Source organism: Zingiber officinale, chromosome 1A, assembly GCF_018446385.1.
Source record: "Zingiber officinale cultivar Zhangliang chromosome 1A, Zo_v1.1, whole genome shotgun sequence".
NCBI lineage: Eukaryota > Viridiplantae > Streptophyta > Magnoliopsida > Zingiberales > Zingiberaceae > Zingiber > Zingiber officinale.
The window spans coordinates 16543677-16557649 of record NC_055987.1 but is presented as its reverse complement, the minus strand read 5'-3'; the positions used below and the strand labels follow the sequence as shown (position 1 = coordinate 16557649).

Genomic DNA, 13973 nt, shown 5'->3' with positions numbered 1-13973 from the left:
GAAGAGTAAAAGTATACCAATCAAAATTATTAAGAATCGAGTTTAATTAAATTGATACGACTAGGTTAAAATTCAAAGAAATGTCAAGTTGAGATTTTTATAATTTCTAGAGAAATAAGGGCAACTTTGGTTTATTTTGAACTTAGTAATTAGTTAATATTACTTAGATAGAGAATCTAGGTATTTTATTTATGCTAAAATTATCATGTATTGTTTGTCCTATCACATGCTATGCCATCTTATCATACATCTTGCCATGATATGTGATATGTGTCATGTCATACATACATCATTTATATATAATAATTTTTTTAAACAAAATACTCATTTTGATGTATGTCATAAACATCATCATGCATAAATTATTAATTTATTATAATTAAGGATAATGACATTAATTGATATCGTAGGTTAGATGATCAAAGTTTAAATTCTTAGTTAGAAATACAAGATCCCTTAGTTTAGGGAAAACCTAATTTACATCTCACAAAAACCATAAGGTTAACTTGCATGTGTATTGAGACATATTAGATACAAGTAAGATTTTAAGAAGATGAACAAAACTCAAAATGTTGATTTAGTACAACTTTTTGAGTTTTAGTATCATCAAAACAAATGATTATGTGAAGTCCAATCATTGGAAAAGTTAATGTATAAGTCATGTGCATCTAGTCCAAAGAACATGATTAGAAATTTATTTTGAAAATCATTTTGAAAAATCTTGGTGAAATCTATCTTTTGATAGGCATAACTATTGATTAGTTAGATACAAAGTAGAGTGAAACATTGAAGTTTTTCAATGGTTTTCAATTTTCTATCAATCTTTAAAAATGAGAGTTATTTTCATAGAAAACTATTTTTTTTCTTGATAGTATATGACATAAGTAGTATTTATGTAAAATTTCATGATTTTTTAATAATCATAGAATTATTTATGATTTTATAAAATTGAATATGAAATTATTTCCAAAAATTAGAAAATTCAGATACGGGTAATTGATGTGCATAGATTATATACACTTTTATACATACTTGACGCACATCCAGTTATACTTCATGCGTATAATCTATGTTTATTGCACCCTATTTCATTATAATGTCATACTTTATTTATATTTTGTTCGGAGATCTACTTTTTGCTTATTTTGATTGATAGGACATGATTTGGAGCAAAAACGGAGTTTAAATGAAGTCGAGAGCTTCTAGAATGACACAGGCATGCAAAACTCAGTTTTCTTCATGTTCTGGCCGTGTGGAACCCACACGGCCGTGTCAAGGCCGTGTGGGAGGCGTGTAAAGGCTGTGCGAACCTCACACGGCCGTGCGAAGGCCGTGTGTAACTTTCAACACTGCAGACCAAAAGTAAAATGACCATAACTTTGTGCTCCGTTGGAGTTTTGAGCCGTTCCAGATATCAAAATGTAGATAACTTCAAGATCTACAATTCTTATGAAGACTTCAACCAGAGAAAAAACCACATCTTGAAGGTATAAAATGTGTTTCTATGTGACACGGCCTTAGCACAGGGTCGTGTGGAATCTCTACACTGCACACCAAGAGTAAAACAGGCATAACTTTGTGCTCCTTTGGGGTTTTTGGCTGTTCTTTGAACCAATTTGTAGATAACTTCAGGATCTACAACTCCGATGAAGACATCAACTAGAGAAAATCCCATCTTGATGGAGTAAAAGACATTGCAATAAGACATAGCTATACAGGGCCAATCAAGGGGTGTGTGAGTCACATGGCCATGTCATGCAAGGGGGTGTGAGCTCCACACGGCCATGTGAGCCACACGGCCGTGTAAGGTTTCTAGAGGAGAAGAATGACATGGCTGTGTGAGCCACACGGCCGTGTAAAGTTTCCAGAGGCAGAGGCAGAGTAGATCGTGTAGATCTACACGACCATGCAAGGGAAGCAGAAGCAGTGTGTGCCACGGCCATGTCTCACACACGGCTATGTGAGGTTGGCAGAGAGGGGAGTGAGCCAGGTCGTGTCCCACACAAGGCCAAGTCCTGGGGCCATGTGGCGCCCGATTTTCCCCCTCTATATAAAGGTTTCTTCTTCATTGCAAAGGGGATCTTCTCCCCTTTGGGAGAAAGGAAAATTTGGGTGATTTCTCTCCATTTTGGAGGGATTTTCTGGCAATTCTAGGGAGGATCTTCATTGATTCAACTCCAAGATCGAAGGATTAGATCTGAAAACGAATCTTCTCCCTTTTGGGAGGAATTGAAGATTTGGGCGTTCCTCCACCTTCTTGGAGTGATTCCGGCGATTCTAAGGGTGGATCTTCAACGTTTCGACTCCGGGGAGCGAGGATTGGATCCGAAGATGGTCTTCATCGTAGATAAGCTTTTCTTCCCTATCTTTCTTGGATTTAGGATCAAGATGTTTGTCTTTTCTTCTTCTTTTGGATTCTTTCCTTGTTCCATGGATTAGATCTCTTGTTCTAGGATGGAGGGAGTATTTGTAATGTATATTTGATGTAAACTCTTGTGAATTTGCCAAGATTCCTATTTCTATGATTTTGCCCTATTTTGTATTTATTCTTTCTTGTGTGGATTGTTGTGATTAGGGCTTAATTACCATGCTTGATTGAATGTTTGAATATCTTGTGGATCTTGTATGGATTGCTTCTCATTCGATTTTTCGAGGGACGTTCGTGATAAGAACATACCCGTGTAAGGACGTTTGAGAGGTAATCTTGAGAGAGAAATTTGGTATTTCAAGAGGGTAGGATAGATTAGATGAATTAATCTTTATATCTTAATAAGGTTGAGAAGTAGTGGATTTTTATGTTGATTTTCCGAGGAACGCACGTGACAGACAGGCCCGTGTAAGGACAACATAGGGTTCATTCCTAATTGATCGAATTTAGATATATTTCAGTCCTAGACCGATTGTCTATTGCAAGAGGAAATTGACAACCTTCTACAAATGATGGACAATTGAGAAATAAGATTTGGTAGATCATTACATTGAATAACATTACAAAGAAACCAAAACTCCTAGAACATACCTTTATCATTGCCCTTATTCTTGTTTTTTATTCTTTCATTTCTTTGTTTATATTTCTTAGTTACACTTAGACTTTGTAAATCAATTGATTGGTTGTTTAGTTAACTCGCTTTGAGACATCTTTAGTGTTTATTCCAGTCCCTGTGGATTCGATATCTTTTATTATTACTTGCGACATATCCGTACACTTGCGGAGGTTAACAAGTTTTTGGCGCCGTGTCGGGGACTGTGCTATAACATTAGGGATTATCAATTAAGTTAGACTAAACATAACTTTTTCTTTTCTTTTCATTAGCATAACTGTAACTAATATTTAGAATTCTATTTTCATAATTTTTTCTTGTATAACTTTCTACTTCTTGTCAATTCTTTTTGTTGCAATTCTAATTCTGCATTTTTTTATTTCTAACATTCTAGTATAACTTTTCTCTGTTTTTCTTTTGATTTAGTTTCTTTATTCTTTTTCTTTTGTAAACATATCTTGCAATCTTGTTCTTATGTATGTGAAGATCAAACGTCGTAAAGGCCTCAAGAATAACAAGAACTTATAAACACATTAGTTGATTAGCATATGAATTATTCTAGATATTTTTCTTTTTCCTTCTGTCTTTTCTTTCTTGTTTTCATTATGCACTTTCTTGCTTACAATTTAAATTCTGCATTTTCTTTCTTGCTTTTTATATTGTATTTTATTTCTTGTCTTTGATTCTATTTTATAATTTTTTTTTGAATATCCATGAGCACTAACATGTCAAGCAGGCCCATGAGAAATTTTTCTACACCCTTTTCTGCAAGATTTTTCATCTCCCATTATGCAACCTCAAATTGAAGCAGAAAGTTTCCAACTAGACCCAGAGTTAATTTTCATGATACAAGGACACAAATTTGGAGGAGAAATATTAGAAAGTCCTTATCTTCATCTTGAAACTTTTTTAGAGATTTGTGATATGGTGAAATGTGAAGGAGTGTTAGCAGATGTAGTTTAATTGATGACATTTCCTTTTAGTATCAAGGATAAAGCAAGGACTTGGTTATATTCTCTTCATCCTTAAAATATCACAAGTTGGGAGCAATTGGAGAAGCAATTTCTGAATCATTTTTTCCCTCCAAGCAGAATAGTGTATATGAGGAATTGCATAACAAATTTTGCTCAGGCATATGGAGAATCATTGTTTGAAGCATGGGATAGATTCAAGAGTCTTCAAAGATAGTGCCCTCATCATGGTTTTGAAAAATGGTTGATTTTGCACATATGCTATGGGGGGATTTTTTTCTCAGACAAGAGTTTATTGGATTCATCAGTTAGAGGTTCTTTTATGGACAAAAGTGTAGATGAAGAATATATGTTAATTGATCAAGTGACATTGAACCTCCATAAATGGTCGGACATAAGTTGGATGAAATCTCCCTCAAACATTCAAGGAGTGCAATCCATAAATGCTATAGAGCCTGTCAGACAAATTCTAACTCAACCATCTATCAGTTTTGAAAATCACAAGTCACAGAACGAGGAGTTCAAACATTTAGGGGCAAAGATTGAAAGTATTGTTTCAAATTGGTTTAAAGAAGATCCCCCTCCTTTGTAGACAAGATCTAGTGAAAAGTGTGATGATGTTGGGTTGAGAATTGACAAAAATCATGAAGAACTTCTGAAGAAGGACATGTTTAGAATTGAGGAGAAGAACAATAGAAGACCATATGAACTCAGTTCCATTATTCCAGGAGGTTCCCAAATGCCACAAGTACCTTTCCCTCAACGATTGATTATACCAACACTAGATAAACAAGTTGAATCTCCTCCACAAGATAAAAGGAAATTAGTACCTTTCCCAAGACCTTCACTAAGGGTTCCTTTTCCACAAAGGTTAGTGGGGGTCAATGAGAACTATGACTTTAAAAAATTCTATGACACTGGTAAGGTTGAGTGCAGATTTTTGAATTTGTATAAAGATGAAGACTCTTCAGATGAGGATTGTGAAGGTAAAGCAGTGGTAAATAAGTTTTCAGATCTACCTCCAAATTTTATAGGGTGTTGTAGTGATATTAAATTTTCAGATGATGATGATGTGGTAGATCAATTTAAAACTGCAAGTGAAGTTATTGATCCTCCTATAGTTGATTCTCCTATTAAGGATATTGATGTGGGTTTGTTTTTTGATGTTTGTGTTGATGATGTTGATATGGAACAATGTGTAGGGAGCTGTGTTGTGGAAGCAGCATCTCAAGAATCACCTCCTTTATCCACACAATCATTAGATGTTGTAAGAGTTGCAAGGATTGAGCATGTTGTGGACCAATGTGTAGGGACTCATGTAGATATGGTTGAGTCTTAAGAATCACCATCTTTGATATTGCCAACACCTGAGCCTGAGCCTAAGCCAGAACCATCATTTGATTTAGAGGAAATCACATCCACATGTTTAAAAATATCAGGTATTTCTCAGCAAAGCAAGATTAGTACTTCTTGTGATCTTTTGGAAAATTTTATAGAGGTACCTATCATTGACTTTATTGGATGTGATTCAGTTTTTATTTCTTATTCTGCTTATCTTAATATGGTTATGGCTCTATCTTATCTAATATGTTTGTGGGAGATTTGTACATTCTTTGTATGTGCAGATTTCACTTGGGCTAATGATTGGAAGCTCAATCTGAACCGTCTTCGACCACCTGAAAAACTTTTAAGAAGGCAAAGATGGAGAGAGTTATACTTTACTTTGTAGCTCGATTGATGAAAGCTCTCTCCATAACAAGAACCCCTGGTAGGAGGGTTCTAAAATATCTTACCCCTCCAAGAGAGAGATTTAGATGAATCTAATGAGGTGGTCGAGCTAATGACCTTAAACAAGCGCTTCTTGGGAGGCAACCCAAGTTCATTTTCCTTATTTTTTTTTATGTCTTTAATTCTGAGTTTATAATAAATCATACCCTCTACTTAATTTTTCTTGTCTATCTTTTTCTTTTTGTAGAATTCAAAGTTGTGGAGGAATATGAGTATTGGATGGAGGAGTATCTTTAAAAACATGAATGTCAACCATTTGGAGCTCATCACTTGGTAACTTCTCTTAAAATCTCCTCCACATTGTTTTTAGTTTTGATTGGGACAATGAAAAGTTTAAGTCTGGGGGGATGTATTAGATGCATTTGATTTGTTTTGTTTGTTTTTGTTTTTGCTTATGTCTTGCATTTTGTTTTGATTTTTTGTGGCATACATCTTGAGAACATCAAAACTTCACTTATATGCTTTCTTATCTTCAAGATTAAATGTTAGCACGTTCATTATCTAGATTCATGATGTTTTAAGTGATGTTAGTGTTGGTGCGGTTAGCACTAATGATCTAACTCAGGTTTTGATGAATGACAAATCATGTTAAGTTAGGTTTGTCCTTATCTAACACTCTGATCGAGTGTACAGGCTAAGTCCAGACAGGTCGACGGGCTGACCAGATGTCTGGCACGAAGTTCAAGTGGGTTCACGGGCTGACCGGACACTTGGCACGAAGTCCAGCTAGGTCGACGGGCTGACCGGATAGCTGGTGAGAAGTCCAAGCAGGTTGACGGGCTGACCGGACGCTTGGCGAGAAGTCCAGCTAGGTCGACGGGCTGACCGGATAGCTGGCGAGAAGTCCAGACGGGTCGAAGGGCTGACCGGACGTTTGGCAGGTGAGTAAAGGTAAGTCACTGGAAGGGAGTGACTGTGAGGACGCGTTCCCGGGAAGGGAACATTAGGCATCGATCTGGCTTAGATCCATTTCGGATATCTAAGTCGAGATCGTGACTAGATTTCGGTCTCGGAAAGACGGAATCTAAGTCATACTAACTAATACTCTGTTTTGCAGGTTATAAATTATATATTTACCTTGGACTAACCTTGTCTTACAGGAAAAGAAGTTTTCTAGAGAAAGGTGGTCCGAGCGCCCGGAGGGGATCCGGGCGCCCGAAGGTCTGGGCGCCCGGAGGGGATCCGGGCGCCCGAAGGTCTGGGCGCCCGGAAGGGATCCGGGCGCCCTGAGGCAAATAATATCCATTTTGCGTCATCGCCACGTGGAGCTTGCTGGTTGGACTTGTCACGTCTCACCAGGGCGCCCGAAAGGGATCCGGGGCGCTCCGATCCTCATATAAAAGAAGGGGTAGGGGTGGAGCTTCAACAACAACTCAGAATTGAAGAACTCACTCTCTTGTGCTCCTGCGACGCTGCAAAGCTCCGACAAACGCGCTACTTCTCTTTCTAAGTCTTTTATTTTGTCGGTATTGCTTTAATTCTTTCATTAGCATTCTGTACTTAATTTGTAATATCCTTCGAACTGCCAGTGAATTGCCCATCGAAAGCACCCTCGTGTGCGGGCCTTGGAGTAGGAGTCGCTAAAGGCTTCGAACCAAGTAAAATTGGTTCTTGTGTTAGCATTGTATTGTTTTACTTTTCCGTTGCGCTTGCTCTTATCGACGAATTTTTTACAATCGATATTCACCCCCCCTCTATCGAACATCTACGATCCAACAGTTAGTAGTATGCTTAATGTATCTCTTTTTTCTATCTTTGGTAGCATGATATAAGCTAAGTATCATATGGAGATAAGTTTTAGTCTTGGCTTGGCTTTAAGGATCTTATTTTCACTACACCTATACTTAATGCTTGAATGGTTGATATCGTTGAAATAGTCATGATTCATCTTGCTTGTTTAGTACTTGGTTTCCATGGTGATTTCTCAAACTTCATTTTGGTTACTGGATGAGGCTCAACTCATGTAAGCTCATTTAGAAAAATTAAAATATCCCAACATTTGTGCTAAAAGTACATTTGTTAATAAGATTTGCACAATGCAAATACTTATGAAAAAAAAGAGTGTGAGAAAAACATAGGAAAAAAAGTAATAAGGGATATAAAAAACAGTTCTCGTGAGTGGAATCTAGCAAGTCACCCCTTTGAGACCGAGTTAGGTTACTGGGGAAATGACTACTTAGCTTCTCTTGAGATTGAGCACGCCTTTGAGACCTTGGGTTGATTGAGAAAGATGAACCAAGTGTGTGGCAAGTAAGTGTCTATCACTGGTTATTTGTCTATCACTGGAAACATTAGGAATTCAAACTTGATAATGACTTGACTAGGACATAGATTGAAACTTGAAGAGTTTTTGAGTTACCTTGCACTATGCACATGAGACTTATGCTTGAGTCATACTTAACTTGTTTCCATGATCATGCTTGTTAATGAAACATTTTGATAGAGTTAGGAGAATGCATTAGGGATATGAGAGCATTGTAGAACATATGAATTTAGATTGCAGCATTTTGCTTGAGGACAAGCAAAGGATTAAGTCTGGGGGTGTAATGTGCGTAGATTATATACACTTTTATACATATTTTGACGCACATCTACTTGTACTTCATACACATAATCTATGTTTATTACACCATATTTCATTATAATGTCATACTTCCATTATATTTTGTTCAGAGATCTACTCATTACTTATTTTGATTGATAGGACATGATTTGGAGTAAAAACGGAGTTTAAATGAAGTCGAGAGCTTCTAGAGTGACACAGGCATGTAAAACTAAGTTTTCTTCATGTTCTGGCCGTGTGGCACCCATACGGCCGTGTCAAGTCCGTGTGGGGGGGCGTGTAAAGGCTGTGTGAACCTCACACGGCCGTGCGAAGGCTGTGTGTAACTTCAACACTGCAGACCAAAAGTAAAATAGCCATAACTTTGTGCTCCGTTGGAGTTTTGAGCCGTTCCAGATATCAAAATGTAGATAACTTCAAGATCTACAACTCTTATGAAGACTTTAACCAGAGAAAAAACCACATCTTGAAGGTATAAAATGCATTTCTATGTGACACGGCCTTAGCACAGGGCCGTGTGGAATCACTACACTGCACACCAAGAGTAAAACAGGCATAACTTTGTGCTCCTTTGGGGTTTTTGGCTGTTCTATAAACCAATTTGTAGATAACTTCAGGAACTACAACTTTGATGAAGACATCAACTAGAGAAAATCCCATATTGGTGGAGTAAAAGGCGTTGCAATAAGACATAGCTATGCAGGGCCAATCAAGGGGTGTGTGAGCCACATGGCCATGTCATGCAAGGGGGTGTGAGCTCCACATGGCCATGTGAGCCACACGACCGTGTAAGGTTTCTAGAGGAGAAGAATGACATGGTCGTGTGAGCCACACGGCCGTGTAAGGTTTCTAGAGGAGAAGAATGACATGGTCGTGTGAGCCACACGGCCGTGTAAGGTTTCCAGAGGCAGAGGCAGAGCAGGCCGTGTAGATCTACACGACCATACAAGGGAAGCAGAAGCAGTGTGTGCCACAGCCGTGTCTCACACACGGCCGTGTGAGGTTGGCAGAGAGGGGAGTGAGCCAGGTCGTGTCCCACACACGGCCAGGTCCTGGGGCCGTGTGGCGCCCGATTTTCCCCCTCTATATAAAGGTTTCTTCTTCATTTCAAAGGGGATATTCTCCCCTTTGGGACAAAGGAAGATTTGGGTGATTTCTCTCCATCTTGGAGGGATTTTCTGGCAATTCTAGGGAGGATCTTCATTGATTTGACTCCAAGATCCAAGGATTGGATCCGAAGACGAATCTTCTCCCTTTTGGGGGGAATTGAAGATTTGGGCGTTCCTCCACCTTCTTGGAGGGATTCCGGCGATTCTAAGGGCGGATCTTCAACATTTCGACTCTGGGGAGCGAGGATTGGATCCGAAGACGGTCTTCATCGTAGATAAGCTTTTCTTCCCTATCTTTCTTGGATTTGGGATCAAGATGTTTGTCTTTTCTTCTTCTTTTGGATTCTTTCCTTGTTCCATGGATTAGATCTCTTGTTCTAGAAAGGAGAGAGTATTTGTAATGAATATTTGATGTAAACTCTTGTGGATTTGCCAAGATTCCTATTTCTATGATTTTGCCCTGTTTTGTATCTATTCTTTCTTGTGTGGATTGTTGTGATTAGGGCTTAATTACCATGCTTGATTGAATGTTTGAATATCTTGTGGATCTTGTATGGATTGCTTCTCATTCGATTTTTCGAGGGACGTTCGTGATAAGAACATACCCGTGTAAGGACGTTTGAGAGGTAATCTTGAGAGAGAAATTTGGTATTTCAAGAGGGTAGGATAGATTAGATGAATTAATCTTTATATCTTAATAAGGTTGAGAAGTAGTGGATTTTTATGTTGATTTTCCGAGGAACGCACGTGACAGACAGGCCCGTGTAAGGACAACATAGGGTTCATTCCTAATTGATCGAATTTAGATATATTTCAGTCCTAGACCGATTGTCTATTGCAAGAGGGAATTGACAACCTTCTACAAATGATGGACAATTGAGAAATAAGATTTGGTAGATCATTACATTGAATAACATTACAAAGAAACCAAAACTCCTAGAACATACCTTTATCATTGCCCTTATTCTTGTTTCTTATTCTTTCATTTCTTTGTTTACATTTCGTAGTTACACTTAGACTTTGTAAATCAATTGATTGGTTGTTTAGCTAACTCGCTTTGAGACATCTTTAGTGTTTATTCCAGTCCCTGTGGATTCGATATCTTTTATTATTACTTGAGACATATCCGTACACTTGCGGAGGTCAACAGTAATCGATTGAGTCAAGTGATTATCTCATGCTAATCGATTAGGGTAATCCATTGAGGTGAATTTTCAATAGCATAGAGAATCATGGAATCAATCAAGTGATCGATTAAACATCATAATCATTTGGATCAATTGATTAAGATGGGCGTAATCGATTGAATCCCAACTTTAATCAATTTGGAGAGACTGTAATCGATTAGTAGCTAAAATCAATCGATTAAGAATGTTGATTTTGGCTGAAATGGTCTGATTTCAATCCATTAAGCCACATTTAGTCTAGATAATCATCCCTAACCCTCTAAAGTGCTTTGAAAACTATTTAAGGGTAATTTCCTTAATGAAAATAAGAAAGGAATGGTTAAAGGTGACTAATTTAGAATTTAGGAGAAGGTTTAGATTCAAAGTTAAACTTTTAACCTCAAGGCTTCAATTTTGGGTTTTCTAAAGATTTAGGAACTCTAAATCATTGTTGGCGGAATGATAAAAGTTTAGAGAATGTTTTGAGGGGGAGTTTTGCTAGTGCAATATCCCTGGGTCAAGGTTGACCAAGTTGACTAAGTTTGAGTTGACTCAAGTTTGAGTTGACTCAAGTTTGAGTTTTGATGTTTGAGTTTTGATATTTGACAATATGTGGAGATTGCAGATGCAATCGTCTGATTAGGAAGATTATTAGTGTAATTCCCCTTTGGTCAAGGTTTGACTAGTTTGATATGAAGAAGAGTCAAGTAGGTCAAGGTTGATCGGATACTTGATTGGGAAGGCCCTAGTGAGTGAAGCTAGAGAGTTGAAAATCCTAGTGAGTGAAGCCAGGTGAAAGTCCTAATGAGTAAAGTCAAGCAATTGAAAATCCTAGTGAGTGAAGCTAGGTGAAAGTCCCGGTGAGTGAAGCCAGGCAGCCGGAAAAATCCTAATGAGTAAAGTTAGGTGAAAGTCCTGGTGAGTGAAGTCGGACAATGGAAAAATCCTAGTGAGTGAAGCTAGGTGAAAGTCCTGGTGAGTAAAGCCAGGCAGGTGAAAGTCTCGGTGAGTGAAATCGGGTAATGGGAAAATCCTAGTGAGTGAAACTAGGTAAAAGTCATGGTGAGTGAAGCCAGGCAGGTGAAAGTCTCGGTGAGTGAAGCCAAGCAGTGGGAAAATTCTACTGAGTGAAGTTAGGTGAAAGTCCAAGTGAGTGAAACCGAACAGATGGAAAGTCCTAGTAAATGAAGCTAGGCAGCAGGAAAGACCTGGTGAGTAAAGCTAGGCACGTGGAAATCTAGGTGGGTCAAGATTCATCGGACACCTGGTGTTGGGAAGTCCAAGTAGGTCAAAGGAATTAGATACTTGGCACAAAGAAATCCAGATAGGTCAAGGGTGACCGAACATCTGGTGGAAGGAAGTCCAAGTGGGTCATGGAGGACCGGACACTTGGTATGAGGAGAAAAATCTAAGTGGGTCAAAAGATTGACCAGACACTTGATGAAGAAGTCCCAGCAGGTCAAGGTTGACCGGATGCTAAACATGAGAAGTTCCAACATGTCACAGTTGATCGGATGTTATATTTGGGGACCATTGAGCTTGAGTTAAGCAAGTCAAGAGTGGTCAATCAATCAGCCAATCGATTGGACCGAAGCTCAATCGATCAGTTGATCAATTGGGAGAGTGCTATGATAAACAGCAGCCCAATTGATCGGTCGATTGATTGAGAGTGTTTATCGTGAGCACAGAAGCCTTTCTGATCGATTAGCCTTTCTGATCGGTCAATCGATTCAGACCTTTTTCTTGCAGAGCACAGAGGCACTCTAAATCGATCGATCAATTCAAACCTCCCCAATCGATTGATCAATCGTAGGAAGTGAGCGATAGACGACTATGATTGCATGGATATGATGTGGCAATCGATTAGGAGTCAGCCCAATCGATTGGAAGTACTAAAAGTGCAGAGTATAAATCCATGGTGAGCTTTCCTCTTCACAGTTCTCTCAACACAGTGCTTACACGATTTCTCCTTACTACTGTTCGTCGGACTTTGAGTGTGTAAGATAAGTGTTGTTGCACTTTCCATCTAGTCCATAGGAATCTTCATTAACAAGAGATCAAGCAAGAAGAGGTTTTTGCTTTGTACACTTTTGTATTTATTTCTTGTTTAGAGTTGTATCTTGTTGTGTGAATTTGTACGAGGTTTCTCCATCTCCGGTAGTTACCAAGAAGGAGTATTTAATTTTCATAGTGGAGAGTATGTCATGTGTGGATCCTTGGATTAGTCACCTCTTCATAAGGTGGATACCAAATAAATCTTTTGTGTTAGCGTTGTGAGTGTTGCTTGAGTGTTTTCTACTGCAACAACATCATCAAAGCAAGCAATCGCAGCACGACGAGCTATTCACCCCCTCCAGCTATAAATCGATCATAACAAGTGGTATCAGAGCGAGATCGCCCTTCATCGAAATCATCGCCGGAAAGGGCAATGAACTAGAGGGAGAAGAAGTTGAAGCAAGTTCAACAAAGTCAAAGACTTCAAAAGAGCTCAACTTCAAATGGAATTCCAAGATGGACTTGGATACGACACAAGGGTGCCTCCACCATTCACAATGACGAGCTTTGATTCTTGAAAATCAAGAATCAAAATTTTCTTCATGATAGAGATAAAGCAATGATTTGCTCTAATGTAAGGCTTTGAAGCTCCAAATATTTCGAAAGGCAAATTTTCAAGAAGAGCAAGTGGAGCCAAGAGCAAATACAAAGATGTGTGGCCAATAATAAAGTGACTAAGCTATTGGTCAAATCTATTGCCCAGCAACATCTTGAAGCAAGTCGGAGAATTTGAGGATGCTAAGGAGCTATGGAGCAAATTGGCTAAAATTCATAAGGAACCCTCCACTGCACTAAACTAAGAGAGATCCAAAGAAGGCGACTCATTAGAACAAGACCAAGAGGAAGAAGAATCCAAAGTTGAGAGGTGCTCAACATCGAAAGAAGAAGAAGAAGGTCCATCCTCTAGAGAGCATGAAGACAAAGGCAAAGGAGTATACTCCTTATTTCATGTGCAAGAGGATAAAGATGAAGAGACTTCCACCTCTAGGATTGAGGGGGAGCGTTATTCCTTGACATCGAAGCAAGATGAAGCTCCTACCTCCGAGTCAAATGAAGAGGAAGATGGTGTCACCTCCACAAGTCAAGCAAAATCAAATGGAGGATCATGTGCCACCCCTAAAAGCAAAAAAGGCTTAACTATTTCAATTTTAAATAATAAAAATCACATTATATGCTTTGAGTATAGGGAAAAGGGTACTATAAGAGTAAGTTGTTGGTGCGGGAAGCATCCGACGATCGAACTCGTGTTTTGATAATGGCAAAGGATTCAAAGTTAAGGT

At 38.6% G+C, this 13973-nt stretch overlaps 1 non-coding gene across 1 annotated transcript; it reads right to left on the bottom strand.

Annotated features, from left to right (window-relative positions):
- Positions 1 to 4140: 4140 nt before the first annotated feature.
- On the bottom strand, positions 4141 to 4246 carry LOC122039155. Its single transcript, XR_006128046.1, has one exon. It is a non-coding gene; the product is annotated as a small nucleolar RNA R71 (small nucleolar RNA).
- Positions 4247 to 13973: the final 9727 nt, after the last annotated feature.